The 25,000-nt window shown below is 34.0% G+C and overlaps 1 protein-coding gene across 11 annotated transcripts in view; it reads right to left on the bottom strand.

Annotated features, from left to right (window-relative positions):
• The window catches only part of LOC106870372 (uncharacterized), a 216,422-nt gene that overhangs the window by 123,583 nt on the left and 67,839 nt on the right, over nt 1–25,000 (bottom strand). For 2 of the 11 annotated variants that reach the window (XM_089352865.1, XM_089352890.1), the window contains exon 2: nt 4,041–4,108. The exons of the other annotated variants lie outside the window; for them this stretch is intronic. The gene's annotated coding sequence lies outside the window, so the exon portion shown is untranslated. The remainder of the gene's footprint in view (nt 1–4,040; nt 4,109–25,000) is intronic. 11 annotated transcript variants of the gene reach the window in all.

Raw genomic sequence — 25,000 nt, 5'->3', positions numbered from 1 at the left:
AAAAATAGAAAGACAATAGAAACATATACAACGTATTCATATTATTGAAACTACTAGGTAGGACTTTGAATATACTGGGTTTTACTATAAAGAGCATCCAGTAGTGGGACCCTAGTTCAAGAGTCCCAGGGTTTTGAAGAGTGTGGAACCATCTCTGACCTATTAGTGTTCCCATTTCTGCTCTGACCTGGGGACAATAGTGGGTAAGAGATGTAACATCTAACAGGATCTTAGTTAGGGGTTAGTTAGTATATCACAGAATTACCTCCAAAAAGAGGTCACTCACAGACATCCCTATGGACTCAGGGGTGATGAGACCTTTCAGCTCTTTAGCTGTTCATCTAAGAAATGTAGTGAAGGTGCATGGCTTGGTGGTTAGAATGTAGGGCTCACAATCATGAGGTAGTGAGTTTGATTCCCAGACCGGGAGTTGTGTTCTTGAGCAAGACACTTTATTTCATATTGCTCCCGTTCACTCATCTGTAGAAATGGGTAGCAACATCACTGGTGCCAAGCTGTATCAGCCTTTGCCTTTTTCTTGGACAACATTAGTGGCATGGAGAGGGGAGGCTGGTATGCATGGGCAACTGCTGGTCTTCCATAAACAACCTTACCCGGACTTGTGCCCTGGAGGGGAACTTTCTAGGTGGAATCCTATGATCATTCATGACCAAAGGGGCTCTTTACCCTTTATAAGAAAAGGTAATGCCATACAAATCCTGCATCATGATGACTACCAAGCACTAATTGCACCAGACCTATACAAGTTTGAAGGATGAGAGAGTGGAAACTGGCTCTACATAAACCATCCCCTCTATAACAATATTCATCATGAAGCTGTCCTGCAAATCAAGACACCAGTGCCAATACCATCGGACTTTCTTCACAAGTCCAACGGTGATAGGGAAAGAGGTGATATGGACAGGTAGAATATGCAATTGGAAGTCCTCACCTTGACACTGCACACAGGCAACCAAAAGGTGATGGTCAGTTTTCTACAGATCTGGGACAGATGTGGATTTCATATCCTCTTGAAGACATGACAAAACATTGAACTAGGAACACTATGAAGTTATATTTTGCTGAACCTTCATTCATGGAAGTGACAAGAGAGTACACACCACAAGAAAATTTAAATCAAAATAGCATTGGGAAAAAAATATTTTCACCAATGCAAACTAATAAGTGAGTCAAAGGATTTTGAAAACAGTACATCAGTAGTTAATCTTACATATAATTAAACACAATGTGTGTCTTGTTGGTCATGCTGGTAGAAGAAAACTAAAACAACAAACGGAGGGGTGGGGTGACAATAAGAAATGCCAAATACAAGTGAACTGCAGTAAAAGGTTTTTACTTTGCCGTAAGTAGGTGGTATTTTAATCAAAATAAAACTGCAAATTTTTATCATAAATTATGTGTATGAATTTCACACGCACACATACATATATATGAAATTGAATGATAACACTGTCTGCAAAATATTACCAATCATGTAACACACACACACACACACACACACATATATATTCTTTCTTTTGTGTAAGTCTGTTTTTCCACAGTTGCACTTCATGATACTAATGCTTATTTCCTTTTCCAGGTAAAGGATAACCTATTTCACACATCTTCAAAAAGGGATGATACAAAGTTGTTGAAAACACTGATTTTAGCTTAGCTTTCTCAGAAATGTAAACAAACATGCGCATGCATGCAGACACACACACATGTATGCACATGCATAAATGTATATATAAGTATCCTTTCTACTATAGACATAATGCTTGAAGTTTTGGTACAGAGGGGTTAGTTGATTACATTCAGCACTCAATTGGTACTTATCTTATCAACCCCAGAGGAAATTGAATTCAGAACATAAAGATGAAAGAAATGCTGCTAAGCATTTTGTCTGGCATACTAACAATTCTGTCAACTCACCACCTTAGATGTATATACAAATGTGCATGTGTATGTAAGTGTGTATATTTATATGTGCATGTGTGTGTGTGTGTGTGTGTGTGTGTGTGTGTGTACATATACACACGTACATATATATATAGGTGCAGATAGGCACCTTGGGCACATGTCTTCTACAATAGTCCAGGGCTGACCAAAGACCTGTGTATAGATTTAGAAAATGGAAACTTTGAAACTGAAAGAAGCCCATCACTCATGTGTGTGTGTGTATGTATGTGTGCATATATATATATATATATATATATATATATATATATATATATATGTGTATGTATGTATGTGTGTGTGTATGTACCTATATACATATATATACATACATATATATATATATATATGATATATATACAAACATAAATGCATGTATGCATGTTTGTTTTACTGTTTCCATTCCCTGATAACACATCATAGTTGCAAGCAAGTGTCACTGTCATGCAAGTGGAGTTCTTTGTTTCCAATCTTCCATGAAAACCTGTCTGAACATGGTGAAATATTACCTTCCTTAGAAGCATAGAAAAGTGGATGTTTCATATATTATGCAGATGATAATATTTTCAACCGAGATGCTACAATAGTATCTGATGGGTCAAGTGTTTCAATTCTGCATATGTACATATATTTACTCAATTGCTGACATTTATCAATGGTTTCTCCCATAGTTTTGATGTACCAGTTTCTATCATTAATAAAACTATTGGCATTTTTGACAACACAGGTATGCTAGTATAGTAATAAAAAATATCAGTGAGATGAATTTAAAGATGTTTTACTCTTCATTCTAATTACTCAAATCCATGTACAAAATATCCAAAAGTTTCTTCACATGAGTGTTATAAGCCCATCAGAAGAGTTCAAGGAGGTAGGCTTGGAGTCAAGAAACTCGAATATTCTGAAGCTAAGTTATTAATAAAGTCTCGAGTGTTCACAGTCTAACAATAAATATAAAATTTATAGAAAGAAAAGGCACTGAAAAGAATTTAATATATAAAGAATAGAACGATTGAGTAGAAAAACAAAGGAGAATATTTCAGACAGACAAGAAGAGGATGAATACTTTGAATTTCCTTTTTTTCTTTTTTGCACTACAGCAAGTGCATATAGATAAGGTATATATAAACATAGTTTAGGGATAGTCCTCTTGAAATAAAATACCTAGATGAGTAATAAAGTTGATTTGGTGGAAAATAAAAGAACATGTAAAAATCTGCAACACATTTATCGAAAACTTCTAGGGAAAACAAAGACAAGACCAAAAAAAAAAAAAATCTAAGAAAGAAACACGCATCTTATTCCTTGATAGCCACCATAATATAGATCACCAGAAAACTCAATCCACTAGTGCTAATATCAATTCATTATTGTGCACAAATTTAATGGCTTGAAATATACCTCAAATAATGATTCTTTAAAATTTTGGTACAAAGCCAGCAATTTTAGGGATATAAGGGGTTGGTCAATTACGTTGACACCCCCGCCACACACACACACACACACACACACTAGGTATATGATTAGTACTTTGCCTTTCATCCTCATGGGGCTGATAAAATAAAGTTGACTCAGTAGTATTTGAACTCAGAATGTAAAGAGCTGGAAGAAATGTTGCTAAGCAGTTTTTCCAGCTAAATATCAAAGATGATGATAATATGCAATAATACAAAACAACACAATGAATATAGTAGTAATAAAATCATGACAATAAAAGGACTTTGTTGGTGATTGTGTGGTAAAAAGCTTGCTTCCCAACCACATGGTTCCAGGTTCAGTTCCACTGCATGGTACCTTGGGCAAGTGCCTTCTATAGCCTCAGGCTGACCAAAGCCTTGTAAGTGGATTTAGTAGATGAAAATCTATCTATCTATATATATATATATATATATATATATATATATATATATATATATATATATATATATAAATAAATTAAAAAAATATATATATATGTATGTATGTTTATGTGTCTGTGTTTGTCCCCCCACCATCACTCAACAACTGATGTTGGTGTGTTTATGGCCCCCATAACTTAGCAGTTCGGCAAAGGAGATTGATAGAATAAATACTAGGCTTACAAAGAAGAAGTCCTGGGGTTGATTTGTTCGACTAAAGGCGGTGCTCCAGCATGGTTGCAGTCAAATGACTGAAACAAATAAAAGAATAGATGTAATCACAAACAGATGTCCATCAATAGACATCTATGGTAGGTAGCAGTATACAACTACATGGAAACTCTGAGAAAGAAACTGTCTCTGAACTTTAGTTATGAAGGTCTGAATTAACCTATTGCATTTAGCAAATCAACAGTTTAAGGTGAAGATAAATGGAAAAGTTGTTTGATGTAAAACATCAGCGATAAATCTCATCCCAGATTAAGTACCAGTCTATCTGAAATGAGCCTAAATGATTCAGTGTACATTCCTATGTGAACTAAAAGATATATAACTGTATGTACTAGTTGCATATGTAGCAAAACAATTGCAAGAGATATAACACAAGTACAACACTGATTTTCTGGAGCATTTGGTTCCAAAGCCTTTCCAGATAACTGATCTTTCTGAACAAGGTGTGGTCACCTCTAAATTAGATAAATATTAAATTTATTTGAGTAATGAAATGAAATACAGGTATCTGCACATTAGTATAAGTGTTATAAGTTTATCAATACTCTATTGTGCAAGGTACTGTAAAACAAAACCACCAACTAGTCTGGTGGCCATAGTAACCTGAAGTTCCTACTTGTAAATTAGTGTGAATTATAAGAGTTTCTGGTCCATCAATGTCTGGAAAGTCATGTTCTACCTGTATATACTCAATAAATTTTCTTTCACCATGGGACAGGGTATAGCAAACATACACTCCAAAATATGCAAACGTTCAAAATTGTGGAGAAAAGAACTTTGTGCACCTTAGAAAAATAAATGAAGTAACAAAAAAAAAAAAATCTATCTGCATATAAATGTAAATGTTTTAAATATAATTTTTCCAAGGCTTTATTAAAATTAATGTTTTTTGTTCTTACTTATAAAGGAACACAATGATTATGATTCCAGGTTAAATCTTCCAAAAGATGCATGGTTCATCTCATGCACAACATGTTAACTGTTTTTTTTTTAAACAATGTATTGTATATCGTTTATTATCCATACATTTATTTACCTATGCATATCAAGAAAAGAAATTAATACTGTAATCAATTAATGCTTGTACACATGCAAAACATGAATATATCTAGTCATCATGCATTCATACAATATTTATTTTAAATAGACACATATTACATAGAGTCACACACACATCCTCTCTCTCATTCTGTGTGTGTGTCATCATCATCGTTTAACGTCCGTTTTCCATGCTGGCATGGGTTGGACAGTTCGACTGGGGTCTGGGAAGCCAGGAGGCTGCACCAGGCTCCAGTCTGATCTGGCAGTATTTCTACAGCTGGATGCCCTTCCTAATGCCAACCACTCAATGTGTGTAAAGAAATATATGAACATTGAGATATGAAATAAAACAAATACATATTAAGAAGAATTATGTATGTGTACATGTCTATACATACACACATATATACATGCATGTTTGTGACTTAATGTTCATTCATTTTCACACACACACACACACACACACACACACACACACACACACACACACACACACACACACACATAATTCTTTTCTTCCATTTGTTTTCCTGTCTTGTTTTCTGTCCACCACTACATTCCTCCATGGTACAAATTTAATTTGTGTATACAAATTAATTTGTGGTCTGTGGGAAGAGCCATTTTAACGATGCGTCTTGCCCTAACTCTTCGAAACGCCTGTGTTAGAATGGGGGCAGCTGATGAAGAAAAATGTTCTCTATGTGGCCTGTGTGTTTTCTGTACTCTGGTTATTATTATTGTTTTGTCTTCGTTTTGTTTGCAACGTCCTGTACCCAGATATGCACCTATATATACAGGTAGATGTAGGTATGCACATACTTGTACGTATATATGCAAATACTCATTTATTATTTGTTTTATATATATATATATATATATATATATATATATATATAGAGAGAGAGAGAGAGAGAGAGAGAGAGAGAGAGAGAGAGAGAGAGAGAGAGAGAGAGAGAGAGAGAGAGAGAGAGAGAGAGAGAGAGAGAGAGAGAGAGAGAGAGCTAACATTAAAGATGTTCAATGATAAGAAAACTGGCCACCAAGATACCAGTGGCCCACTAATGTTATTGTGTGCCACTAAAAGCTAGCTATTTCTCGCAAGAACCACATCAATGAACTAGATTGGTCAGTAATTAAGGCACCAATTTCCTTACTTCTCTTCCCTCATTAGTTCTCATACCTTGCTTTAATAGGTTTTTATATATATATATTGAACATCAAATGTAGCAATTTAACTGCCCAATTAATTCCCCTTCATTTCAAAATGGCTCTTGTTAATGATCGCTGAAATAATTCAGAATTCCAACTTGCTGCCCATATTATTGTGGAGAATAATCAAAACAAGGCTAATCCATTCAATGATTTTTCAATCAAATGATGGCGACTCAATTCCAAAGTTAAAACAATGCTATTGTATGAAAAAAATTAACCTAAAACAACTAAAAGGGCTGAAATCAAGCTTAGATGACAATACTCACTTTCTTAACCCAGAACATAAAGTTGGTTCTTTTTTAATATTATTTTGTCTCACCAAATAAAAACAATTCTATCTCTAAGCCTAAACTGTTTAGTTGTCTATTATAAGTTATCTTGATATATATATATAATTATATATATATATATGGAGAGAAAGAGAGAGAGAAATGTTATCCACTGTATTCAACTTAACACAGGTTTGTTTATCCTGTTAACATGGCAATTTCATGTTTGTTTTGTTTTGTTCTTTTGATAAAGGTAACTTATCTTCAGCTGCTAGTTTGTGTGTGTGCATGCGTGCATGAAAAATCCTCCCTCTCTAAGACACAGAACAATAAACCCTCTCATGAGTGAGTGTGCGTACATATAAATATATATAGGAAGATAGATAGAGACAGACAGACAGGCAGGCAGGCAGGCAGACAGGTAGGTCATCATCATTTATCATTTGCATACCATGCTGAAATGGGTCAGACAGTTTGAAAGGAACCAACAGGTCAAAAGACAATGTCAAGTTTCAATGTTTGTTTTGTATGGTTTGTACGGCTGGATGCCCTTTCTAATATCAACTATGCCCTTTCTACACACACACACACAACTTTTCTGCAATATAAATTCCTTCTTCAATTTCAAATTCTTTTTCTTTTAATTTTTGGACACATCAGGCAAATGAGGCCAGATCACGAAGAATCAAAAAGAGAATCCATTTTTTTTAGTCTTGTCACGGTTAATGCCGCAATAAAAACACCAAGAACATTCCATAAAATGATTGCATCCAACCACAGAAAACAAAGCAAAAATGTATCCCATCAGGAAAAGCATTAACACTGAATAAGAATTGACTCAAATTATGACAAACCGACCAACTCGTACCAATATGGAAAATGGATGTAAAACACTCATGATGATGATGATGATGATGGTGACCCATTTTCAGGATTGCTCTGGTTATAGATGGATACATATGGACAGTATGTGCAAAAGCATAAAATTTCAATCAATTTAAATTATTATAAACTAATCATAAAATGTCATGGAAAATAGGAGCAGGTGTGGCTGTATGATAAGAAGTTTGCTTCCCAGTGCATGGTTTCAGGTTTAGTCCCACCGCAAGGCATCTTGGGCAAGTGCCTTCTAGTATAGCCCTGAGCTAACCAAAACCTTGTGAGTGGATTTGGTAGACGAAAACAGAAAGAAGCCTATTGTGTGTGTGTGCATGTGTGTGTTACTATCTCCTTGCTTTGATTTCATGTAATATATGTGAACAAATGTCACTGTTATGCATGCATTGTCCTTCATTTCTGTGAAGATATATCTGGTCAAGAAAATTTGCCTCAATACATTCCATTTGACCCATGTGAGCATGGAAAACTGAACGATAAAATGATGATGAATAACTGAATAAGACATTTTTTATTGTTATAACTACCTGTAGATATTAAGAGTTAAAAAAAAAACATTTTTTGGATAACAAAATATTAAAAGCTTTTGATATTGAAAAAGAGGAAAAGAAAATATCCCAATAATAAAAGTCAAATATTATTTAAGTTAAAGGGTGAATAATGAAAATAATCAAAAGCAGAAATAAAATATTTAGCCACTCATCAAAAAGTATTAAAAAATTAAGTTAAAATTAATCTGCCCAGTACAAATACTAAGAATTATTCATGAATGTAATGCAATCTCTGATGATTTGATAATGCAATAAACTTTGATTTACCTTGTATAACTGATTCATTATTAATGAAATGTACATAAGAAGACATAACTAAATGTATGACAAACTCTTCTGTTTTGTTTTACTTCATTCAAATGTGTGCGTGCGTGCGTGTGCATATCTGTTTAGATTAAATAGATTAGACAGACTGAAACTTGCTTTTATGTTTCATTCCCTAACATAATAATAAAATAAACACTAGTAAGACTTGAAAATACTAATACTATCTAACCGACATTGTTTCCTGTACATTTAATATGAAGTATATCTCAGAATGACATACACAAAGCGATTAAACAGATAGCTTAAAAATAGAGATTAGCAAGAAGACATCTGTATTTTAGTTTGGTGTTTGTTAATGAATGGATCTGACATAAACTGATGAATTAGTGATTTCTCAGATGAACAAAATACCACCTCCCACCAGAAATGTATAGAAGACAGGGAAGGTGATGAGGTGATATTCATACTTTACTCAAACGATTGAAGTGAAATGATTTATAACTGAGAATGGAAATCAGGTCAAAGATTTGATTCACTGGATTCTTTATATATCTAATCAATAGACTTGGTTCATGTGAAGCTTTTCCGCTTCATATTAGTACCAGCACAACAATACATAACAGCTGGAAAAGTTCTAACAACATTTAAAAAAAATAAATAAATGAAATTAAGAAATCACTACAGAAGATGGAAAAGAAAGAAGAGAAAGATCAGCTGCTTTGAATGTACCAAAATTATCAAAATCCCACTCAATGACTTTCCTTCAAAGTTATTCAATGATTATATATTACAAAGGTTATTTTTATATCTTGTTTAAAATATTTTTAAAAATTCAATATTAGGTGCAGGTGTAGTGTGATAAAAAGTTTGCTTCTCAATTACATGGTTCTAGGTTCAGTCCCACTGCAAGGCTACTTGGGCAAGTGTTTACTATAGTCCTAGTCTGATCAAAGCTTTGTGAGTGGATTTGGCACACAGAAACTGAAAGAAGCCTGTCATGTATTCGTGTGTATGTCTTTGTCTCCCACCACTGCTTGACAACCACTGTTGGTTTGTTTATTGCATTATCCCTATGACTTGGCAAAAAAGAAAGCAATAGAATAAGTACCAGGCTTTAAAAAAAAATTATTACTGATTTGTTTAACTAAAACCCTTCGAAGTGGTGCCCCAGCATGACCACAACCTAATGATTGAAACAAGTACAATATCAAAGTTAGTAAAAGATTATAAGGCAATAAAGAAAACCACAGTAACTTTTTATTTACTAAGCATTTTGTACTTGCAGCTTTAATTTTTTAATTTCTCACCTACTACATAAGTTAAAAACATATTTGTTACACAAAATGTTTAAACAAATTAAAGTACCCCACCACTATGTAACTGTTGATAAATATGTAATTATTTCAAATAAAAATAAAATGAACAAAATTACTTACCACCTGTATAACACCACAGATGTCAGAATAAACTAGAAAATTAAGACTTTGTACAAACATGACTGTACACTAAATGTAACCAAGGTAACAGCTTTTTAAAGACATGATTCAATAGCTGAAACAGTGTGTGGGGCATAATGATAAAGTAAACCTATAAAGTTCCTTTTGAATTCTGTAGAAACGAAAACAGGTTTAAACATACTAAAGAAAGAAATTCAATCATAAACACCAATTATGAGAGAAAGAGACTTCTATATTGTTGATTGCCACCCCACACAAAGTAGCAATCAACTCTCCCTCAAATCACAACTGGTTTTGAAAAGATATATTGGATAATGTAGTTCTAGATATATTATATCTGAAAACAAGCGGAGATGGTCACAGCTGAAATGATCTTGGATCAGAGGTCTGCTTGATCAAAGTTGTCAATAAAGGTATATAACACACTGGAGAGCAATTTGATAACCTTAACATGACAGAAAAACTTTTCGTATCAAGAAGTCTAGATAAAATTCAAATAATACAAGATAAATTAAGTGTTAGTAATGACAGCAGGCTAAAGATAAATTTGGTAAGAATAAATATATATATATATATATATATATATATATATATATATATAGGTTAATTTATGCATTTAATGAAAATATAGAAATTTCAGCTTTTCCACATAGTTGACTCTCACATGATGGCCAAATATTTATCAAATAAAAGAATCAGAAACTTATATATGAATTAACCAGTGTTTGGGTACAAGGCCATCATTAGCAGCAAATAACTATGTTTGAAATATCAAATTAGAATGAATTCATCAATCCAAAAAGAAAATACATACTTCAGAAACATAAACAACCAAATAAAATGGTAGCAAAAGGGTTCTAGTTTGCATGAGTTTGAAAAGAACTATGAAGACTGTGAGACATGAAATGGATATAAAAGAAAGGGTAAAAAAAAAAACCAAAACATTATGATCAACAATATAAAATAGATAGAGACAAAACATGTAATCTTTTATCTTTTCCCTCGTTTCAGTCATTAGGTTGCAGCTATTCTGGGCCACTTCCTTGAATGTTTGATTCACTGGCGTGAATCAAACAAATTCACCTCAATACTTAATTTAGAGCCTGGTACTAACTCAATTGGTCTCTTTTTGCCAAACCGCTAGTTATAGGGACAAACCAACACCAGTTGTCAAAAAATGGTGGGAGACAAACACACACACACACACACACACACACACACAGACACACACACACATATATGATGGGCTTTTTTGCCAAATACACCCACAACATTTTAGTTGGCCTGGAGATACAATAGAAGACACTTGCCCAAGGTACCACACAGTAGGACTGAACCTTAAACCACACGGTTAGGAAGCAAACTTCTTAAACATAGCCATGCCACTCTCTATGTAATGAAAATAAACAACCACTAGATACTTCTTAAAATAAAAAACCCTGCAGCAAACATAGAACACAATGATGAATGACCTGCATTAGTTAAAATAAGATGGCTTCCAGCCTCTCTGGATCACAAGGTGTAGTGCAAACAGGTAATGGAAAAATATAACTTTGTTTTATAACTTGTATGAATTATAGTAAACCAGATTAATAAAGAGGACACACCAAAACAGATAGAAATCATGCAGAGGTAAAGGCCCTGTGTGTGTGTGTGTGTGTGTGTGTGTGCGTGCCTGTGAAGTGTGTGTGTGTGTGTGCGTGCGCGCGTGCCTGTGGAGTGTGTGCGTGTTCCACTCAAACTGAATATGGAATACACTAAACAGTAAGTGTTCTCTGAACATTTACAGCAACTTTTGTCTCAATAAGTGGTTGAAAAACAGACATCAACTTTCATTCAAGGTTTGGTGTTTAAAGTTAAAGCGGCTTTATTAGCAAAAAAAAAAAAATGTATTACATACAACACTATATTTAAAGAAGATATCCAAACTTTTAATTAAAACCCTCCAGTATAAAGGTCAACATATGTAAGTAAAAGTGAGTCTAAAGAGTAAAAATATAGCTAACACAATTTTGCTAACTTCATTCCTAGTTAGATAACATATCAGTGTAAACAGAGTGACTCCATTCAGCTAGTAGGAAGAAGCAGATAACAGGACTCCATAGTGTTACACGGAATAGAATGGTGACTTATCCAAATGCAGAAATATTTCTCATTGAACACTTTTCATACAAACCTATTTGAGACCACCATTGGTTCTATGATACAAAATTTTTGTTTTAAAAAGATTTAAATTTAAAGTTTCATTTAAAACTATGTACCAAACACCAAATTAGTAATCAGTTCTACTACAGGTACTTATTTCATCAACCCTGAAATGTTGAAAGGCAAAGCTGACTTTGGCTGAATTTTAACTCAGAATGTTAAGCATTGTGCTAACCGATTTTGCCAGCTTGCTGCCTTCCACCATGAGTAGTCATTAAGTAGGCTCTCAAAATGAGACTTCCAGCGATCGAGGATTCCTTGGGTGTCAGTTATTGTAAAGCCAGCTGCTTTCGTCAGGCTACCCACTGATGACCTTATGGGGTCGAAGATCTCCTTTGTTGTGGCATAAAAGTGGCGCAATATATACATATACACACACACATACATGTAGATGTACATGCATACACATGCATATATACACATGGGTCACCCTGCATACTGCCTTCTATGAATCATTGCAATCACAGAGATGCCTTAATTAATATTACTCTTTCTACAACTAACACTGCTATTTGTATTTATTCAGTAAACAGAAGAAAATTGAACATTGTGTGAGAAAACTTTTGAGCCATGTTGTAAATTTATTTTAAAAGTGAAGGGTTAAAATTTTCAACAAAATTTTTATGAGTGAACAGTGAAGCAACCCACAATGAATATGACTGAAAAATTCTGTATAGATAATATGCATACTAACAGTGCACCAGAGGCATTCCAAAGATAATCAGTTAACATGAAAGATGAGAATAACATTTAGAAATGACCTTAGCAGTACTAAAATTTTAATTATATCTCCTTTGAATATGACATCCTTTTCTTTCTATTATTATTTTATGCTTGCTTTGATCTTATTATTTTTCAAAATCTGCACCAAAGAAGGCCGCTGTCAGCTACAAAGGTGGTTGTTGCCTCAAGTCGTATATGAGTGAAAATTTTGAAACATTTTGTAAAATACTAAATTAGTTCATTTAAGGTCATTTTCTTGCCATTTAGTTTCAGAAGATGATTTAGTATTTCTAGTGACTGAGATACAATTATTAAAGGAAGTATAACATGAATTACAACTAGAAATCAGAATCAGTTTTAGAATTTAATACTTTACTAAACTGATTACTGCAAAATGTTTAATGAACTGTTCAACTACACTAATAAAACATAATCCTAGAACTATTATCTTGAACTTCTGATCTAGAAAAACACAAAATATATCATTGACGACAAATATAGATGTAACAACAATTGTTTTGCTGAAGTAGTATCATTGATAAATGAAAGAACTACTTGTGTTGCTGACAGTATTAACTAATAGCAACTATGAGGGTTGCTTATGACAAGTAACAATAAAAAGAATCATGTTCAGCTTTAAAAGAACAACACAACAGTGATGTCATTGTTATGCAAATTGCAGTAGTATTGCACATAAGTTGATCAAAGCTATCTAAGGACAGTAAGTAACTACAGTACCACCTTTTGATTAGTACAGTGCATGACACCTGAGTTTCAATTTTATGGTTGATGATGATGTACCAAATATTCCAACTGTTATACAGGGTCTAAGTCCTTCTTACCCATATTCATCAATAGAACCTTCAATCACACAGGAAAATGAACTGTTAAAACATGCATCACACACATTCAACCAATGTGTATAATCATCCTCAATCAGTATGGAGCTTAATGAATAACCAGTGAGTGTCTCCTGAGTATTCTACCATCCACTTCTATGCTATAAGATCTACCAAGTAAACCTCATCAGCCTTACTCAATAACAATAATCTGTTCTCTGTTTTAAAACTATAATAATCTTACTGAACATTAAAAAATGCTTTCCAAGCCCATGTTAGTACAGATGAGATACTTTTGCAAATCATTTATACCAAGTTGGAAATTGTAACTCACAATATTTAAAATCAAAAATACCTGGCACCAGTAATGATTGCAATTAATGTTTTTAGCTTGCTAAAGTAAATAGCAACAATCCTCTTAACTTACAATATTTAGATTGAGAGTTCAGTACTAACTCTTTGGCTATTGTAACTTTTTTAACCCTTTCCAAGCCAGTAAATGCTTCCAATAATGGAACATATAGATATTACAAAAACAAATTTGGCAACATTTAATAGAAATTTTTGTAGTTATATATTGTATATAATAGGAGCTCAGGCAAAGCACAAGCATTCTATCTAGCAAATAAATAATTAGAACTGTAGTGGCTCTGATCATTGAACAGAATGTCATCAGAGAGAGGGGGAGAAGAGAGAAAGGAGGGGAAGAGGACAGAAAAGAGAGAGAGAGAGAGGAGGAAAAGAAAGATAGATTGTTAAAAATGAAAAGGAGAAACAGAAAAAAGGTGACAGAGAAAACAAAGGAAAAAGAGAGAATAACAAAGAAAAGGAAAAAGGAAAAGTAAGAAAAATGAAAGAAATTAATAAGATGGTTTTTTTTTTTTTTTTTTTTTTTTTTTGCTTTTTCATTTTCTTGCTACTCTGAATAACTACTCAAAAATTAATATGGATGTAACTGAGTCAACTTTATTGTTTCAAAATCCAATGTACGTCATCACATTTGTCATTAGATCATTTATCAGTTTTAAAAATATAACTATCATTATTATTATTATTATTAATAATAACTATCATTATTATTATTATTATTATTATTATTATTATTATTATTATTATTAATATTAATAATAATAATAATAATAATAATAATAATAATAATAATAATAATAATAATCTAAAGAAGAGTGAGGGGAGAAATTTTTTAATTATAAAGAGTTTTAATACCTTACAGCCTAAAAATATAATCAGCTAAAAATAGTCATGGAGATGCTTGAATTTCAAATTATGTTTATTTTTCCAGAAGTATTTTAACATGTTTATAGATTATTTCACACACCATACACTAGACCTTCTATCTAAACCTCCCACAGAAACGTCTCTAGTTTAGGTGCAACATTTACTGTCTAGTTCAAATTTATTTTATGTCAATTTCTCAAATTTCTCTCTTCATTTTCCTTCTTTCTCAAACACATTTGAAGATGATCCTTTATGTTGAATTACAGTTTCAATTCTTCCTTCCTCAATAAATTTTAATTTTCAATTAATAATTTTTTTTTAGAATTCATTTGTTGCAAATAATATTGCCTGTTTTGAGCAAAATGAAAAGATAGTGTCATTATTAGCATTAATGTAATTGTTATTTAAGAAAATGTTATTTAATATATCGGTTTCAAATTTTGGTACAAGGTTAGTATGTTCAGAGTGTTCAGACGAGGAGGCTAGTTGATTACATTGACCCCAATGCTCGACTGGCACTTAGTTTATCAACTCTGAGAGGATGAAAGGCATAGTTAACTTTGGCAGAATTTGAACTCAGGATGTAAAGACAGATGAGTGCTGCTACACATTTTGCCCGACATGCTAATGATTCTACTAGCTTGCTGCCTTACTGTTATTTAATATATTGGTTTCAAATTTTGGCACAAAGCCAGCAAGTTTGGAGGAGGGGTAAGTTATTTACATCAATCCCTGTACTCAATTGGTACTTATTTTATCAACCCTGAAAGGATGAAAGACAAAGTCAACCTTGGTAGAATTTGAACTCAGAATGCAATACTGCTAAGCATTTTGCCTGGTGTGCTAACGATTCTGTCAGCTCACTGGTATTTAAAATATTAATTAAAAAAGATTTATTATTGTTGCGGGTGACACATGAAATGTACCATTTTGGGCGTGGCCGTTGCCAGTGCCGCCTGGCTGGCCTTCGTGGGATTTTCGATCGAGATCGTTGCCAGTGCCCCTGGACTGGCTCTTGTGCGGGTGACACATGAAATTTTTTGAGTGAGATCGTTGCCAGTGCCACTGGGCTGGCTCTTGTGCGGGTGACACATGAAATTTTTTGAGCGAGATCGTTGCCAGTGCCGCCTGGCTGGCCTTCGTGGGATTTTCGAGCGAGATCGTTGCCAGTGCCCCTGGACTGGCTCTTGTGCGGGTGGCACATAAAATGCACCATTTTGAGCGTGGCTGTTGCCAGTACCGCCTGACTGGCCTTCGTGTGGGTGACACGTAAAAGCATCCACTACACTCTCTGAGTGGTTGGTATTAGGAAGGGCATCCAGCTGTAGAAACTCTGCCAAATCAGATTGGAGCCTGGTGTAGCCATCTGGTTTCACCAGTCCTCAGTCAAATCGTCCAACCCATGCTAGCATGGAAAGCGGATGTTAAACGATGATGATAATGATGATGATGAATGATTACAAAAAAAACACTGGACAAATTGTCTTAGAGCGCATAGTTGTTCCCATTATGTTCCAAGTTCAAATCCCACTGGTATCGACTTTGTCTTGGGATCAATAAAAAAACAGTTATGATCAAGTGCGGCAACCAATATTACTGACTATAACCCATCTCAAAATGTGTTGCCTTGTATTGACATTAAAAATACCAGTAGCCAAAGACAAGCAGTGTAACATAATACAGTTGTTGGATTTTCATCCTTGGTCTAAATAATGAGAGAGAGAGAGAGAGAGAGAGAGAGAGAGAGAGAGAGAGAGAGAGAGAGAGAAAGAGAGAGAGAGAGAGAGAGAGAGAGAGAGAGCTTTCAAAATATAGATTACAAGGACAAGAACTTATGTAGAGTGTGAGCTGTATTGTATAATACTATTTTCTGGATTTTTGTGTATTTATTATTGAGTGAGAGAGCAGTGCATGCCATTAAAGTGACACTGGGATAAAATATACGAAGGCGAGTATACCCATCATGACGACCCAACTGATAAGGGTACACTAAACACATGCATCACAGCCACATGTGTGTGACATGGTGATCTCATATCAAGGTAAACCAGTGCATGACCTTGCAGTTAGAATTTTCTTCAGGTTGAGTAGCCCATCCCACTCAAAAGGTCCTTGAATAAGGATTGTTTAAAGATGTTGAACAAAACACCCATGTTTCCAGAGGTGAATTATTCAAATCCCAAATAATTCCTCCCAACACACAGCTATGATGCTCCCCAACTACTTCTGCTCGTGATCAGAGATGCACATATCATCATCCATTAAGGGACATGCTCAACTGGTTAAGGTCAAACAACTGACAAGCAAACCTGTAGTATTGAGCAGAATATTTGCTGTAGCCCTACTATCGTTATTATTAAGGTGTCAAGCTGGCAGAATTATTAGCATGCCAGATAAAATGCTTATAGGTATTTTTGTCTGTTTTTATGTTCTGAGTCCAAATTCTACTAGGGTGGACTCTGCCTTTCATCTTTCGGGGGTTGATAAAATAAGTACCAGTTGTGTCAATGTAATCAAATAGATCCTACTCCAGGTCTTGCACCTAATGTAGAAAGGCTAATTATTCTCATTATTATTATAGAAGTGCTGTGAATCATAAAATTAGAAGTCTGACCAAAGAATTTTTGCATTGTCTATGTCCTTTTACAGCTGTGTTCAGATACTGCCAAAGTCAACTTTTAACCTTCTGGAACCAATAAATAAGAACTGGAGTTGATTTAATTGCCTACACTTCCTTCAAATTTTAAACCTTGTGTCAAAATTAATTATTGTTTTTATCAAACTTGTGTTGACAAAAAAGAAAACATTTTAATCCATCTAGTAGCCATATTAAATGCTTGAAATTTCATGCATTACTGATATAGACTACTTTCATCAAAAGTATTTTGAACTAGAGCCAGTTCAATAATTAAAAAAAACAGGAACCATTAAAATAAAAATCTATTGAATGGAGTTAGCTTCCAATTTTCAATTAATTTAGATTACACTAATTGCAGAGAAAAAATAAAAAGTGGTTGTGTGGTAAGAAGCTTGCTTCCCAACCATATAATTCCAGGTTCAGCCTTGTGAGTGGATTTGGTAGATGGAAACTGAAAGAAGCCTGTTGTGCATATGTGTGTGTGTGTGTGTGTGAGTGCATGTATGCATGTGTGTTTGTGTCTGTGTTTGTCTCCCCATCACTACTTGACAACCAATGTTTGTGTGTTTATATCCCTGTAACTTAGCAGTAAAAGAGATGGATAGAATAAGTACTAGGCTCAAAAAATAAGTTCTGGTGTTGATTTGCTCCAGCATGGCCACAATCAAATGACTGAAAAGAGCAAAAGAGTAAACAAAAACCTATTTTATTAGGATTATACACTAGTTTCATGATAACCAGCTGTGGTTTTGTACACTAAGTAGATAGCGTATATTTCAGCTAAGAGGACCAACAGATTGTCACAGGTAGTCTGCTGTGCACTAAGTCAGTGGTTTCCAAATTTATTTTCTTGTGAAACCCATTACATGATTTTCCAAAAAATCACATGACCCATATCTAAACTTCATAGGCGACTATCCCACTCTCACCTGCCACTCTATTCTAATAAAACATTAAATAAAACAAATAGCTTTAGATAGAGAATTTATTAATTTAAAATAAAAAAATAAAAAAATTATTTCAACTAACATTTACTTTAATTATAGAATAAAATTTTCTTAAGTTTAATCCAAATCCCTTATCTTGTAAAACTCTAGTATTTTTCATGGAACCCACATTGAGAAGCACGGTACTAGGTAATGACTTTAAGTAAGTAACTCACAAGTCAAAATCATACTCATCTCAACTATTTGAAGATGTAAGGAAACTTATGTTACTAATGCTTTCAAGAAAGCCATGAACATACAATATCCTATTTCTCATTTATTCTAAAATACAGGGTTAATAACAAGTCAAAACAGAAGAGAGAGAGAGATGCAGGCATAGCTGTGTGGTAAGAAGTTTGCTCCCCAACCATATGGTTCTGGGTTCAGTCCTAATGCATGGCACCTTGGGCAAGTGTCTTCTACTATAGCCTTGGGCTGACCAGTTGCCTTATGAATGGAGCTGGTAAATGAAGCCCATCATATGTGTGTGTGTGTGTGTGTGTGTGTGTGTGTGTGTGTGTGTGTGTGTGTGCATGTCTTTGTGTTTGTTCCCTACTGCGGCTTGACATCTGGTGTTGCTGTGACTACATCCCCGTAACTTAGCAGTTCGGCAAAAGAGACTGACTGAATAAGTACCAGGCTTTAAAAAAATAGTACTGGGGTTAATTCACTCAACTAAAAAATTCTTCAAGGTGGTACCCCACCATGGCCACAGTCTAATGATTGAAACCAGTAAAAGACAAAAGGTGTGTGTGTGTGTGTGTGTGTGTGTGCATGCGTGCGTAAAATGTTTTAACTGAGGAAGGTTTATGTAATGGATGCATTTCCTATTGTATATCACGCAAACCAGTAACGTACATATTAAATGATTTCAAAATATCACTATATGGCTTGACTTCATTATTACAACTTATATATGACTCGATGCCAAAACAAAGTAGCCAGTCTAGACTCTGCTTATGCGGATACTCTAACAACGATTTACAGTAGTTTGTAATATTTAACTCAGGTCAAAAGTTCAGGTACCGTGCACCACCTCTTTGTGTAAAACAAAATTGTTTGTGTGTGTTATGTACGTATGTATGCATGCAAACACAGGATATTAAAAACACAAATATAATGTAAAGGTATTGTAGTCAGTGCTCTACAAATTTTAACATTCATAGCCTTACTATAATAATAATAATAATAATAATAATTAGCAGGACCCATGAATATTTCATAGAATTAATGGTAAACTTGGGTTATTTTTGAAAACTTATCCAAAAAACCTGAAAGTGTAACCTGTATTGTGTCTGTATCAAAAGATAGTTGCTCATCTACTAATCATAAAAAAGTGAAGGAAATTGGAATACAATTATTACTTAATACACTTTATATACTTAATGCACAATTTTATAGACTTAATACACAGCACTCTCCCTCACTCTTTGCCTTACTCTCTTTTTTCTCTCCTTTTTCTTTCGTTCTTCACCTTTCCCTTCAACTAATCATGTGAAGTGTTACAGGTGGGCTAAGTAATGGAGAAACAAGCAGAATTATTATAAGATTCTTTCTACTATAGGTACAAAGCCTGAAATTAGGGGGAGGAGAATTGCCGATTACATCAACCCCAGTGTTCAACTGGTATTTATTTTATTGACTCTGAAAGGATGAAAGGCAAAGTCGGCCCTATTGGTATAACTATAATAATAATCCTTTCTATTATAGGTACAAGGCCTGAAATTTGGGGAAAGGGGATAGTCGATTACATCGACCCCAGTACTCAACCCCAAAAGGATGAAAGCTAAAGTTGACCTCAGTGCAATTTGGACTCAGAATGTAGTGATGGGCGAAATACTGCTAAGCATTTTACCCAGCATGCTAACAATTCTGCCAGCTTGCCACCTTATATAAAAATAATAATAATAATAATAATAATAATAATAAATCAAATTTTGGAGAGGGAAGGGAACATGCAGTTAAGTTGACCAACCCTTCCACCCAACTGTACTTCACTACAACTTATTTTATTGACCTTGGAAGGATAAAAGGCAAAGTCAATTCTTGTGGGATTTAAACGCAGAATAAAGACAAAATACAATTATATACATTTTGTAATTTTGCCATTTATCACCACTAATTAATTTCAGGATCTTAAATAAGATACAATTGTACTAGTAATGATACTACCATTTCATTTTGTTCAGAATTAATTTTGCTTAAAGCAAGTTTTATTATTTGCAACAAATGAATTCCAATTATAAAGAAACATTGTGAAAAAAGATGATGTAATTAATAATAGAAAATTTGAAAAGAAAGTTGAAACCTGGTAAGGATGTATACTTAAAAGAAGAAATACATTTATCTTTTACTTATTTCAGTCATTTGACATGCTGGGGCACTGCCTTGAAATGTTTTAGCGGAATGAATCAACCGAAGTACTAATTCTTTTAAAGCCTGGTACTTATTGCATCAGTCCCTTGTTTTTTTCGCTGAACCACTAAGTTATGGGGACATTAACAAAGCAACACCAGTTGTCAAGCAGTGATTGGGGACAAGCACAAATACAAACACACATGTGTGTGTGCATGTATATATATATATATATATATATATATGGGGGTGGGGTGCTGAAAAGTACCTGGGGTACCGTGAAAGGACTGGTTGGAGGCCCAACCTTACGAGTTCTTTTACAGGGCTTAGAAAAATTGAAGGACCACTGCAATAAGTGCATGAATCTGAGAAGGGGAATGTGTTGAATAAAATCATTAACTGATCCTCCTGCATTTTCTTGTCCCCAAAGCAAAGAACTTTTCAGCACCCCCTTGTATTTACAATGGGTTTCTTTCAGTTTCTATCTCTACCAAATCCATTCACAAGACTTTGGTCAACCCAGGCCTATAGAAGACACTTGCTGTAAGACTGAACCTGAAACAATATGGTTGAGAAGCAAACTTCTTACCATACAGCCACATTTATTTACAGAATTTTGTTACTGATCTAACTGAAATGAATGTTTGGCCCATTTCACAGTGACCAGAAAGTATTAAGGAACTATTGTCATAAAATATAGACACCACATTTAAAGTTAGTATGTACTGTACAAGTTGAACACGTAAGATCATCCAACATGCACACACATACACACACATGCATGATTACTCCCCTCCACACACACACCCACACACACAAATAAACAATGGGAAATATCTATGAAAGAAATCTATATATACTAGAATATTTATATGAAATTAAAGAAAAACCTGACAGACTTAAAAAGAAACAAAAAAAATCACTTAAAAATGATTGTGTCACACAGGAAAAATGTAAAGCATAATAAAAAGAATAATAACCATATTAAAAATGTAACTGTAAAAAGTACAAATATGAGATTAATATCACTAATATTATTAATATAGTTTATGTGTCAATATACATTCATCATTCAAAGCTAGGTTAACTACCCAATATATTTACTTAATAGAAATAATAGGAATAATTCTGCTGCTCTTTCACCTGCTTTAGTTATTTATTTACTTATTTATGCTTTTCATAGATATTTGACCTTGAAATATTAGCTATAAAACCTATACAGCAGAGAAGGACATCTAAACAATAACGAAAAGATCATCATCATCACCAAACGTGCTTTCCATGCTGGCATGGGTTAGACAGTTTGACAGGATCTGGTGAGCCAACTACTTTACAGTGTGTACTGGGTGCTTTTCTGATGTCACCAGCACTAGGTGGCTTTACGCAAGGTGTTGAAAGGCAAAAGTATGATAGAGATAAGTACAGTTGTCTTACTATAGAGGAGGTACACAGTTATGCCACATTATATAAAATAATTCATTTCATAGACATTATTAATATATCCAGTGTATAGTTTGCAGTTTCAATGATTTTATTTAATGCTTAGATGTAGTTAGTTTGCTTGTAATTGAGATAGATTCATCAGTCAATTACAACTTTTTTTATTCACAGTATCAGCTCAAAGGGCCACAGTATCACAGGCATTTTGCTGTACCTTAGGCATATAGGTGCAAGCATGGCTGTGTGCCAAGAAGCTTGCTTCCCAACCACATGGTTCCGGTTTCAGTCCCACTGCATGACATCTTGGGCAAGTGTCTTCTACTATAGCCACAGGTCAATCAAAGTGGATTTTGAAAGAGAGGATTTGTTAGACAGAAACTGAAATAAGCTTGTCGTGTGTGTGTGTGTGTGTGTGTGTGTGTGTGTGTGTGTGTGTGTGTGTGTGTGTGTATTTATATATGTATATATCTATGTGTGTCTGTATTTGTCTCCCCTCCTCCACCGTCACTTGACAACCAATGCTGGTGTATTTATATCCCCGTAATTTAACGGTTCAGCAAAAGAGACTGATAGAATAACTCCTAGGTTTACACAGAACAAGTTCTGGGATCGATTTCTTCAAGGTGGTGCTCCAGTATGGCCATAGTCAAATGACTGAAACAAGTAAAAGAATAAAAGTATGGCTCAACTTCCAATATCCAGCACATTGGTGTAAAATATAAAAAGTAGGATTCAGCTATTTAGCTGAGGACACAGTCAACAACTGAGCCTCTATAAGGTCAAAATACCCCTCAGACTACAAAAAAATATGGGATCACTATGGGTAGAGTTCTTTTCCTCAGCGCCGAGGTTAAATAACATGAAGATACAGTATAGATAAGAGTGAAATAGCACATAAAATGCCCTCACCAGCCCCGCTTTGTAAAATACTATGATAATAGGAAAATGCTGAAGATTCTACCAATAGTAGACCTTCAAATAAAATTATATACTGGCACAGTTTCATCACAAAAATTGGTTTTAGAGAGGTTGCTAAGTCAAACAGCAAATTCAAGAATACACTTGATGTGAAGAGTTGATATGGGAAGATAGCAAAAACATTTCATTTTAATTCCAACCCACTTAAGACCATCCCTACTTCTAGGATATAAAATTCCTGTTTTAAAGTGATTCCAAAGCCTTCCATCAAAATTCCATGTTAATTTATGTTCCAAACATTAGTCTAACCCTTTAGCATTCATATTATTCAGTTAAATGTAATACTTATTTATTCACATTGTTTTTAATTAATCATGCTTTATTTTATGGATTCAAGATCTTGATGATGTAATTATTTTTAGAATGACATTATAGGATAAGTACGAGATGTTGGATAAGGCCAGTTTGAACATAAAAGGGACAGAATATTTTGGCCAGATATGGCCGATTTAAATGCTAAAAGGTTAATGATGACAAAGCTATTTTGTTAAATTCATTATTTTTCAAAATTAATTGAAAGGCAGTGTATTTCAACAGAAATATGGTAACAAAAGGGTTGAAGGAGTCTTTGAATATATACAAAGTGTGAATTACAAAGATTTGTATTTGTCAGTTTTAAAATCTATAAAGAATTTTTACTGAACCAATTGATGTATTTCTACCTAAAGAATGATAACATGTCAAAGACATGAAAAACAAGATTTACTTTAAACTCAATGAGAATCTTTAGAAAAACAAATGTTGTAATTACATTAATGTAGCAATTTACTATTTAGTAAATTTTAATTATTTCAATAATTTTGTCTTTTTTTTTCATAATATTGTTTCTTTTTCTTTTGTTTTTGGTATCTTTTGCCTATGTAGGTGCACTGAATATTGAAAGTTAAGCCATTGCCTAAGTAACAGCAGAATGCTTGTGACACTGTGGCCCTTTGAACTGACGAAAAACAAGGAAGAAAAATTGAACAAAGAAATTAAAAGTTTGCATGTATGTGTGTGTGTGTGTGTGTGTGTGTGTGTGCGCGCACAGGTGCACATGTATGTGCGCACGGACCTGTGGTTTCAACTTAGTAACAAATGACAAAGCAAATAAGAGAAGTGAAACAATAGAGAAAATTATATGGCAATGTACATATACTGTGCAAATGAAGCCATCCTTTGTCTATGAGGATCAAATGAGTTCTTGTAAACAGAGATAGCAAATGAAAAGAAAGGAATCTATCATTGTTTCAGCTGCTTTGAATTGATGACCTTTCTAAGACAAAACTGAAAAAAAAAAAACAAAAAAAAAACAGACAATGAGACTCAAATAAGGTCAGCAGTACCTGACGAACTATAGCAGCAAATATTTTAGTAAGTATCAGGAGAGAAGATCTCAGATATGTTGCAAACCAGTGCACATACAGATAGAAAAAAAAAAAGGAAAAAAACACAGTCCTAAGTCCTGTTGGCTTATATAACAGTATCATCAACTTCATTACCAGTGTTTCAACTCAGAATGTCCAGGTTTCTCAGTTCAAATCCAGCTGCAGTCAACTTTATATTTCACTTCTCTAGGATAATTATTAAAAAAATACTGTTAACATACTAAAGGATCAATTTGACTGATTATATGCTGTTTTCTACCAAAACTAGTGTCACGTCTAAATAAGAACCATGGAAGAAGACTGAACTGAATCCTTTTACAATACTCAGTCTCATCCCTCTTCTAAGTCTCAATCTTACTTTTTGCTTCATGACAGTCAGATGGAAGAAGCAATGCTGAATTCATAAGACATCATTACCATTATTACAGTGGCAAAGAAACTGAAATGAAAG

Source organism: Octopus bimaculoides, chromosome 1 (genome assembly GCF_046866305.1).
Source record: "Octopus bimaculoides isolate indiv1 chromosome 1, ASM4686630v1, whole genome shotgun sequence".
Classification (NCBI taxonomy): Eukaryota; Metazoa; Mollusca; class Cephalopoda; order Octopoda; family Octopodidae; genus Octopus; species Octopus bimaculoides.
This window is presented reverse-complemented; position numbering and strand designations above follow the sequence as displayed.